The 11,716-nt window shown below is 41.6% G+C and overlaps 1 pseudogene; it reads left to right on the top strand.

Moving 5' to 3' along the window:
- Positions 1 to 3,085: 3,085 nt before the first annotated feature.
- LOC113889314 lies at positions 3,086 to 11,152 on the top strand (annotated as a pseudogene).
- Positions 11,153 to 11,716: the final 564 nt, after the last annotated feature.

Below are 11,716 nucleotides of genomic sequence, written 5' to 3'. Positions count from 1 at the left end.
TTGTTACCACACTTTGGCTACTGTGAGTACTGCTGCAGTGAACTTGGGAGTGCTAATATGTTTTTGAGTCTTTGACTTAAAATATTTTGGGTAAATAATGTAGGTGTAGAATGGGTAAAACCTATGATAGTTCTGTTTTTTCTATTTTTAACTTTTTGAGTGACCTTCATATTCTTTATAATGGTTACACCATTTTGCCTTCCCACTGCCAGGTACAAGGGTGCTTTTTCCCTCCATAATCTCACCAACATTTGCTATATTGCTTTTTTGATTATAGTCATGTTGTAGCCACACGTTCCGGGAAACAAACTCACTCAGAAGGACAATGCAGATAGTGGAGTGCAGTTTATTGCACCGGCGGGCCCAAGGCAGAGTCTCCTCTTAGTCAAGGACCCCGACCAGCATTTGTGAAAATCTTTTATACCCCGTGTGTTCGTGTCTGAACCCAGCACTCCAAAATCCTTGAGACTTAGGTAAACCAAGGAAAATACAATCCCAATAACCCCATCATTCACATGCTATGTGCTCATGTGCTCAAACAGTTAGCCAATAATCAATAAACCCGAGGTTACACTCCGGTAGATAAAAAAAAATTTATAGCCTGTTAGGAGGAAGGGATGATTAGTGTATGTTTGCTCTTAGGTGATGAGTAACCTAGATATGATCTTCAAGGTTCCCCTGTGTGGAGGGGGTCTTATCCTTCTGTTGTTGTTTTCATAGGCACTAAACACGGAGTTCAAAATCCATTGGAAAGGTGGCTGAGCATGATCAGCACAAACAGGCCTAAGATGGAGTCCAGGCCCTATGAATTTCTTCTTTAGTCATTCTTCAGGTGTGAAGTGATACATCATTGTGGTTTGATTTGCATTTCCCTGGTGATTAGTAGTGATATTAAATTCCTTTTCATGTCCCTGTGGATATACATATATATGTCTTCTTTAAAGAAAGCTCTATTCAAGTCCCTTACCTATTTAAAATTAAGGTTGTTAAATTTTTTTCTATTATGTTGTAGGAGCTTCTTACATACTTTGGAAATTAACCCCTTATCATATATATGGGGCTCATATTACCTTAAGCCTTGTAACCAGGAAGAGTTGATTTTGAATCTGTGCTGGATCCGCTTCTGTGATTTTAACCCTCATCTGGCCACTTTTGCTATTGTAAGTGTGCATAATGGACTGCCTTTGGGAGATAACCTGAGCTGCCCACCTGTGAGGGACTGTAAGGAAGCAAATGTAACACGTTCCTCCGCATGAGGCTTGCCATACTAGGGGAAATTTGCAATTTTGTAATTTTGTACTCAATTTGCAATTGAGTAGTTTTTTACTTTGTTTCCTTATTCGCACTCCATTTCTGACTCATAAAAGAACCTGGCAACCAGGCCCCAGCAAGATGATTATTTTGAGGTATTAGGTTCTCATTGTCTCAGCCAGCGGGTTCCCAAACAAAGTCCCTTTCTGGTCTAGGTGGGCTTCCCTCATAGCTCAGTTGGTAAAGAATCGGGCTGCAATGCAGGAGACTTGGGTTTGATTCCTGGGTGAAAAATGAAATTTTTCATTTCATTTTTTCCTTTTCCTAGTCTAGACACCTCATCTCAGATTCACTGCAGCGAGCGAAGCAAGCTTGGGCTTGGTAACAGACTATGATATGTGCATTATATTAGACATTTTGTTGTTCTCATAGCAAAATTTTGAGGCCAATATAGCTTTTGTCCTTAATTTACAGCAGTGTTAGGAAGCTGATCTTCAGAGCGGTTGGGAAACATTTAATGTCACAAAGTACCAGTGCCTATAGATGTCTGCATACCCAGGGCAGTCAAAGTCCCCCACAGAAGGCTTCACTTCAATTCAGTTCAGTTCAGTCGCTCAGTCGTGTCCTACACTTTGCGAACCCATGAATCACAGCACACCAGGCCTCCCTGTCCATCACCAACTCCCGGAGTTCACACAAACTCATGTCCATCAAGTCAGTGATGCCATCCAGTCATCTCACCCTCTGTCATCCCCTTCTCCTCCTACCCCCAATCCCTCAGAGTATCAGGGTCTTTTCCAATGAGTCAACTCTTCGCATGAGGTGGCCAAAGTATTGGAGTTGGGAGGCAGTGTCTCCTTGATCACTGTCCTTTCTGTGGTTAATTTCCTCTGCCTTAGCACTTGCCCACACCTCTCATGGTACAATGTATCCCAGATACACTCAAAGCTCACTCATTTCTTCACTCAGGTTATTGCCCAAAATGCGACTTTGGAAGAGCTTTTCTCCAAATTTTCTCTCACATACACATGCAGGACTATTATTTGTCTTCTGCATATGTGTGTGTGTGTGGGTGTGTGTGTAAAATTCCCTCAAGAATTTAGATGGACAAGAATGTTGGTCACCATTATCATGCGCCTGGCATATAAGAGATGGCCTGGCATGTATCAATAATTAGGAAACATTGTGTCTATGAGTACACTGAGTTGAATACATTCTCTCCTCATTTTCTCAAGTAAGGAAACTGAGGCTGAGAGAATTCAGTTCTTTTCAGGGTCCTACAAGGTAGAGAGATAGACACGTTTGAAACCAGTGAAAGAATTCCTTGATGGATCCAATCTAAAAGACATATTTCAGGCAAAGCTGAACTCAATGAAGGAAAAGTCTAACTCCGAAAATCCAATGGGAGTAAAAGGAACACACAGAAGAATACTTGTAGTTGACAGGAGACGTTAAAAACACAAAGTGCAAAAGAAAAACATAAGAAGAAATGTGCACTCAACTAGGACACAGGCTTTATTGGAGAAGCAAAACAATAGACACACTAATTGCTCACAGGATAGAGATCACAACTCGGATTACAGACGGGCATATGGCAAGGAGCGATCAGGCGATGATCCTGCTGCTGTTTATCCAACAAGATTGTGTCAGCTTCAGGAAGCAAGCCTTTTCTCTGTCAGCTGTAGGTTGAGGAGAGAGGTTAAGAAAGATGAAATCTGTCACCATGGCCGAAGGATGGACAACGGGAGAGCCTGGATCTTGTTGTTTCTTGGTCCAGATGAAATCTGGTGCTGTTACTTCCACTTGGGTGGACACTTCTGCTCGCATGGTGGGCATGGTGGCCCAGGAGGGCATTTCTTCTGGCTCGGTGGAGATGGGCATGGATGAGGTGGGCAAGGCTCATGGCACTTGGGTGGGCATACTTTTGGAGGTGGATGGCAGGGCACCTTGCACTGATGGTGATGCTGATGCGGATGCGGATGCGGATGCGGATGCGGATGCGGATGCGGATGGTGAGACATCCTTCCTGGGTCTCAAGGAATCTGAAATACAAACAGACAGCATTGTTCTTAACAGAAAGTCCTATTCTTCCATTATTAGGGAGCCCTCTTCTACCACTTTCCAAAGAAAAAATTACTTACACAAATGCTGTGTGAATACAAGCACACTCTGAAGAAGAATAATCAGGATGTGAAATTTGTAGCTTATCTCAAAACACATCTTTACTAATTTCTCCCTTGAGGTCCTGGTTGCTGGTCTAATTGACTTGACTGTTGGCTTCCGAGGAGAAACACAAAGGCCCACACTCAGCACTCAGTGGGACTGCAGGCTGAGAAGGCTTCATTTGCAATGAATGCAGGGTGCACTGAAACACGGCATCTCATCTCCCTGACTCTCCCTAGGTTAAGATTGTGCCACTGATTCTATTCCTCTCGTCTCATTTAAGTGCACATTTAAGACGTCAAGAACAAGACTAAAAACTACCCCTAAATTCTTATTACCTTCTTATTCCCATAGAGAGCACTAATTTGTTAAAATACAGGCACTTCTACCCTAAGACTATACCCTACCACACGAGTGCTAAAAACCTCTAAAATTGTACTCACCAGAGGCTCCAAAGAAGACCTATGACTGAGTAGCACAAAGATAGCAGCACGGTGGTAGAGACTCCTTTTATAAGGACCAGGCAGCTCCACCCAGAGGGAATATCCCAGATCTGGCATGATGCACTTGTTTCCCACCCCAAATACCATGTGCTTGCAATCTCAAAAACAAATTGTCACACTCACGCTGATATCACAAAGCTCCATTGCCATGGACTTCCTCACCCTTCACTGAGGCAGTGCAGAGTGAGTCACTCAATACATTGTCTCAAAGCCCCAGTGCCAGTAGCATGCACCAGTTAGGAAATATGAGGAATTCCTTGACAATGGTACTGCTCCTCCATGGTTAAGATTGTGCTTGCCACATTCCCCAGCTCCCTACGCATCTGGTATGGAAAACTTACTACCCCATTCCATTTCAGCTTCAGCACCCAGCTTTGTCTCCCTCAATGGTCATGACTAGGGTTTACTAAACACACATATCATAACCCCCACCCACAGTTTTCTAAATTCCCCTTATACCACATTCTACTGATCTCTGGGCTTTTCTTGACAATTAAATGACTTAACCATGGGCACAAAGTCTATCATGATTTTCCAGTACTAACAGTCTCATTTCAGCTCTGTTTTCACATGGCTCCATAATGGACTTGAACAGGACAACATGATCCCTCAGGTTTCTTAGCCATAAGCTCATGCAATAGGATCCCTTCATGAAATTCTACTTTTTCTGCCACACGACCATGAGTCATTGTGGTCTAGGGTTGTATGATGCTGTTCAGTTGCTCATTCGTGTCCAACTCTTTGCGACCCCGTGGACTGCAGCACACCACACTTCCTTGTCCTTCACTATCTCCCAGAGTTTGCTCAAACTCATTTCCATTGACACCATCCGACCATCTCATCTTCTGTCGTCCCTTCTCCTCCTGCCTTCAATCTTTCCCAACATCCCAACAAGGTCTTTTCCAATAGGTTGGCTCTTCACATCAGGAGGCCAAAATATTGGAGTTTGAGCTTCAATATCAGTCCTTCCAAAGAATATTCAGAGTTGATTTCCTTTAGGATTGACTGGTTTGCTCTCCTTGGTGTCCAAGGGGCTCTCATGTGTCTTGTCCAGCACCACAGTTCAAAAGCCTCAGTTCTTCAGTGCTCAGCCTTCTTTATGGTCCAACTCTGACATCCATACATGACCACTGGAAAAACCATAACTTTGAGTATAGGGACCTTTGTCAGCAAAGTGATGTCTCTGCTTTTTGATACACTGTCTAGGTTTGGTATAGTTTTCTTCCCATGAGCAAGCATCTTTTATTTCATGACTGCAGTCTCAGTCCTCAAGAAAATAGTCTTTCTTAGAGCCCAAGAAAATAGTCTGTCACGGTTTTCATTTTTTCCCCCATCTATTTCCTTGAAGTGATGGGATCGAATGCTATGATCTTAGGTTTTTGAATGTGGAGTTTGAAGCCAACTTTTTCACTCTCCTCTTTCACTTTCATCAAGAGGATCTTTAGTTCATCTTTGCTTTCTGCCCTAAGGGTGGTGTCATCTTCATGCTTGAGGTTATTGATGTTTCTCCTGGCAATCTTGATTCCAACTTGTGCTTCATCCAGCCCAGCATTTTGCATGATGTACTCTGCATATAATTTAAGTATGCGGGGTGACAATATACTGCCTTTACTTACTCCTTTCCCTGTTTTGAACCAGTTCATTTTTCCATGTCCAGTTCTTAGTGTTGCTTGTTGTTCTGCTGCTTTCGGTCTACTAGAAACCAAATTCGTCTCCTCTCATTATCTTCAAAATTGTCTCAATATCTGGACTGTATCCATTTAGAAGCTTTTCCACTAGTACCCCCCAAATATCTTGTGCTAATTTACACTACAGCCATTAATTCAGTTAACTCTATCAGGCCCTTTTTTGAAATGACATTTGGTGTGTTTTCAGACTTTCTTAGTACACCCAGGGAATGAAGCTCCATCAATCATTCATTCCAGCATTCAATCATTGGCTATTTTTCCCTAAATAAATGATGGATGACATAAATTCCCTAAATAAATAAATGATGGATGACATAGAATCCATTCATAATTTATTAGTATAATTTGAACCACAGTATAATAATAATAAATAAACCATACCTTTACTTGATATATTAATAATAATAAGTAAGTAAGCATAATAATCATAAGTAAATAACACTTCAGCTAATAATTTGCACTCTGCTTTCCAGGGAAAGCTTGAGTCCTGGGCTATGCAGACATCCATGCACACCAGTACTGTGTGACATTAAATATTTCCCAACCTCCCTGAAGACCAGTTTATTTACATAGTTGTAATTAGAGATAAAAACTATACCTGCCTCAAAATTTTGCTATCAAAACAACAAAATGCCTAATATAAGGCACATTACATGATCGGTCCTATGGAAATATGAGGCTTCCCTGGTGGCTCAGATGGTAAAGCGTCTGTCTACAATGCGGGAGACCAGGGTTCGATCCCTGGGTTGGGAAGATCCCCTGGACAAGGAAATGGCAATCCACTCCGGGACTATTGCCTGGAAAATCCCATGGACAGAGGAGCCTGGTAGGCTACAGCCCATGGGGTCGCAAAGAGTCGGACACGACTGAGCGACTTAAAAAAAAAAACAAAACCTGATAAGGGGTTAATTTCCAAAATGTATAAGAAACTTATACAACATAATAGCAAAAAGGTTAGGAGCCTTTATTTCAAATATGCAAGGGACTTGAATAGAGCTCTGTTTGCAGAAGACATATTGAAAAGGAGTCTAATATCACTACTGATCATCCAGGATATGAAAATCAAACACACAATGACATATCACTTCACACCTGTTAGAATGATTGTAATCAGAAAAACAAGAAATCCTAGTCAAAGTTGGTGAGTTTGTGTAGAAAATAAGGAGACTTTTACCTGTTAGTGCAATGGTAAATGGTTCAACCATGATGAAAAATATGAAGGTTACTCAAAAGTTAAAAAATAGAAACCAGAACTACCATATGTATTCCCCATCCACATTAGTATATTTAACCAAGTTAATTTAAATCAGGGTCACCAAGACATATTAGCACTTTCAAGTTCACTGCAGCAGTACCCACAATAGCCAAGACGTGTTAACATCCTAAATGTCCATCAACAGATGAATGGATAAATAAACTGTAGTATATACATACAGTGGATTATTATTTGTCCTTAAAAAGAAGGAAATCCTGTCATGAGACAACATGGATCAACCTGGAAGACATTATGCCAAGAGAAGTAAGCCAGACCCAGGAGGACAAATGCTGCATGAATCCCCTTATATGAGGTATTGAAACAGTCAAACTCGTGGAAGTAAAAGGGCACATGGGCACATGCCCTGAGTAAACTGTGCTTCAAAAGGCAAATGTACCCCAGTGTTCATTGCATACCGCCGCTATGGAGAACGGCATGGAGATCCTTAAAAAATCAGGAATAAAACTACAATATGGCCCAGCAATCCCTGGGGATACTTCTCTGGGCATATGCCCTGAGAAAATTGTAATTCAAAAAGGCACATGTACTCCAGTGTTCATTGCATCACTGGTTCCAATAGCCTGGACATGCAAGCAACCTAGATGTCAGTCAACGAATGAATGGGTAAAGAAATTGTTGTACATAAATACAATGGAATGTCACTCAGCCATAGAAAGGAGCAGATAGGAGTTCAGTTTAACTGAGGTGGACAAATCTAAAGCCCGTTATACAGAGTGAATCAGACAGAAAGAGAAAAACAAATATCACATTTTAACACATATATATGAAATCTAGAAAAATGGTGCTAATGAAATTATTTGCAGAGCAGGAATAGAAATGCAGATGTAGAGTACAGGGCTTCCAAACACAGAAAGAGAAAGAGAGGGTGGGATGAATTGCGAGCGTAGCATTGAAATATATGCATTGCCATGTGTAAAAGAGATGGCTAAAGGAAGGTTGCTGAATAGTACAGGGAGCTCAGCCTTGTGCTCTGTGATGATCCAGAAGGATGGGATGGGGGGCCATGGGGTAAAAGTGAGGCTCAAGGTAGAGGGGCTATATGTGTACTTAAAGCTGATCCACATCATTGTAGGCAGAGAGCAACACAACATTGTGGAGCAGTTATCCTCCAATTAAAAATAAATTTCAAAAGAAGGAATGTGAGCTCTAAAAGACAGCAAAACTAATACGAATTATGAATAACTGCTCACAATAACTAATTAATGTGAACCGTGCCCCCAAATGTGATTAAAATAGGATTATTATTTAGTGTGAGGGCCCCCTCCCTAAGACCCTTGCCCAGCTCTCCTCTGTCTTCAAGCTGACATCACTACTAATTCAAAGGCTTCAGTCTGAAGGCAATTTCAGAATCCATACCTTCTTACTAGTAAGAAAGGTCCTCCCACTGCCTGAGGGAATATTTCATGCCTTGTGCTCTCTCCTGAAAGAAGGCAGTGTGGTGTCTGCAATATTTCTTGATTGGGTTGGTGTGCTTCAGGAAAAAAAAAAAAATCAGTGACATAACCTGGGCATTTGAAAAGGTAGGAACTTTTTTAGATTGAGCCCTGGTCCTGATCGCTTTCTCAGTATCTCAGAGAACCAAAATGAGGACAGATGTTCCTCTGAGATTCCACAGTGGAGTAACCAAGATCACTGTTAGGAAACAGACATCCTTCAGGGATCTCAGAAGGAACAGGGATGTCTTGGGATGGGTCAGTTATTTTCCACTACATTTTTTTTTTTCATGTTGAAGTGTTAGGAACTAGGTGGGGCCTGCTGGAGCAAGAGAATGATCTAAGGAACATGTGACTTAGAACAATTCTACCAACATAATTTTAAACTTGCTCTTCTTGCCTCATGAATTAATAATGGATTCCAAAGCTACTTTTTACCAATAAATTTTATGGGTTGTCACTTAGGTTTGATAAATGAAGGGGGATCAGGCTTTCTTTAAAAAAAAAAAAAAAGAGTGCTTAATGAGGTTACTGATGTGGAAAGAGGGATAATTAATTCCTGATACACAGAGAAAATGACTAAAAGACAGGTGACTCTCACTTTTTTCAAATAATGAATCATTGAAGCATCTGTAGCAAATTAAATCTCTGAAAACCATGTAACAGCTACATGAGAGTTTGCTAGATTTTACTTAGAAACCAGTAAAAGTGGTTATCTAGGAGAGAAGTTGACTGTCTGGGGGATGAGTAGAAGAGAAACCAAATAAGACATGAGGCAAAGAAGACATCATCTGTACATATACATGCTCGAAGGGGAAGGAGCAATGCCAAGGGAAAATATTTTTTGAACCTACAGTTTTACATGGAGCCAAACTATTCATCAAATGTGAATAAAGTAAAATCCATTTGTTCCTTTTCCAGGAAATCTTCCCAACCCAGAGATCAAGCCAAGGTCGAACCTCTTTCTACATATTAGCCTCCTGAAAACAATTAAATTCTCTCAGCCTCAGTTTCCCTATTTGTAAAAAAGTGGAAAAGAACATATTCAACTCAGTGTACTCATAAAAATTAACTTATTCACAAATGTTTCCTAATTATTAACACATGCCCTGTGGTATCTTACATGCTGTTAACTGTTAACATGAGTATGGTGACCAAAGTCCTTGTCTGTGTAAATTCTTGAGTGAATTTCACACAGACATGCATACACAATTCAGCTTGTTATTCTTCCAACCTGTGGTTTCCCATGATGTACTCTGTATATACATTAAATATGTAGGATAACAATAATACTCCCTCATCATACTCCTTTCCCAATTTTGAACCAGTCAGCTGTTTCATGTCCAGTTCTGACTGTTGCTCTTAACCTGCATGCAGTGTGTCAGGAGACAGGTAAGGTGGTCTGGTACTCCTGCCTCATTGAGAAGTTTCTGCAGTTTGTTGTGATCCACACAATCAAAGGTTTTGGCATAGTGAGGGAAGCAGAAGTACATATTTTTCTGGAATTCCCTTGATTTCTCCACGATCCAGTGATGGTTGGCAGTTTGATCTCTGGTTCCTCTGCCTTTTTAAAACATAGATTGTACATCTGGAAGTTCTGGGTTCACATATTGCTGAAGCCTAGGTTGAAGGATTTTAAACCTAACCTGCTCACACGTGAAATGAGAGTAACTGTAACATAGTATAAACATGATTCGGCATCACCCTTCTTTGTGGTTGGAATGAATGATGACCTTTCCCTGTGCTGTGGCCACTGCTGATGTTTCCAAATTTACTGACATATTAGGACAGTGTTTTAACAGCACTATCTTTTAGGATTGGGTCACCACCACTATCTTCGTTTGTAATAATGCTTCCTAGGGCCCACTTGACTTCACACCCCAGAAGGTCCAACTCTGAGTGAGTGATCACACCATCGTGGTTATTTGCATCATTAAGACTCCTTTTTTTTTTTTGTATACTTTTTATGTATATTCTTGTCACTTTTCTTAATCTCTTCTGCTTCTGTTAGGGCCTTATTGTTTCTGCCCTTTATCCTGCCCATCCTTGCATGAATAGTCCCCTGGATATCTCCAATTATCTTGAAGACATCTCTATTCTTTCCCATTCTATTGTTTTCCTCTATTACTTTGCACTCTTCATTTTAAAAGGCTTTCTTATCTCCCCTTGCTCTTCTCTGGAACTCTGCTTTCCTTTTCTCCCTTGCCTTACTCTTCTCATATTTCCTCACCTATTTGTAAAGCCTCCTCAGACAACCACTTTGCTTCTTGCATTTCTTTTTCTTTGGAATGGTTTTGGTCACTACCTCCTATATAGTGTTACAAACTTCTGTCCATAGTTACTCAGGCACTCTGTCTATCATATCTCATCCCTTGAATCTATTCATCCTCTCCAGTGTATAATCATAAGGGATCCACTTGCGCCAAGTTCGTCTCAACCCCCTCCTTGATCAGGGGAACCTCTACACTACTGAGCCGATCACTGTCTGCAGTGGTGCTAAGACGACAGGAGACTCTGAGAGATGAGAGCCACAGCAGCTTGGCAGCCCCTCGTCCCCTGACCACCTCACTTACTTCTAGCCACAGCTTCCACACCAGTGCCATTTCAAGGGACATAGACCCAGCAGCCAAGTTCTTTGGAGCTGGGGCTCCCACAGTAGGGGGTGGCTGGCTTCAGAGCTGGAATGGGACTGTGTTTGGGAGACTCATCATTGGCTATGACAGGAGCCCTTCTCTGAAGCAGCTGCTCTTCTCCTAGGCCATCTTGGGCTTTGCCCTCCCGGAGGCCATGGGGCTCTTTTGCCTGCTGGCAGCCTTTCTCCTCCTCTTCGCCATGTGAGGGAGCCGTATCCACCTCCCATAGTTCTTTTTCCCGTGTCTCCTCTGCCCTGGGTGTTCCTTTTCCTGTACCTCCCCAGGCAGTCTGGGGAAAGTGGGTGGCTCAGGGCTTGACAGAAAGAAGACAAATAAATACTGTATTAATAAGAAAAAAAAAAAAGATAAAAACTGTGCACCAAATTCCCTATAAGAAGTATGGAGAGGGTTCCACAAACCACTGAACAATTCTTGACCACTAGGTGGATATTCTACAATTCAACTTAATTCTGATACTCTTTATTTGAAGATAGTATCAGATTCCATGGGTTAACAGTTCAGTCCTTATAACCACGATGGTGTGATCACTCACTCAGAGTTGGACCTTCTGGGGTGTGAAGTCAAGTGGGCCCTAGGAAGCATTATTACAAACGAAGATAGTGGTGGTGACCCAATCCTAAAAGATAGTGCTGTTAAAACACTGTCCTAATATGTCAGTAAATTTGGAAACATCAGCAGTGGCCACAGCACAGGGAAAGGTCATCATTCATTCCACCACAAAGAAGGGTGATGCCGAATCATGTTTTAT

This window comes from Bos indicus x Bos taurus, unplaced genomic scaffold (assembly GCF_003369695.1).
Source record: "Bos indicus x Bos taurus breed Angus x Brahman F1 hybrid unplaced genomic scaffold, Bos_hybrid_MaternalHap_v2.0 tig00011752_arrow_arrow_obj, whole genome shotgun sequence".
NCBI lineage: Eukaryota > Metazoa > Chordata > Mammalia > Artiodactyla > Bovidae > Bos > Bos indicus x Bos taurus.
The sequence above is the reverse complement of the archived record's forward strand: the minus strand, read 5'-3'. Positions and strand labels throughout refer to the sequence as shown.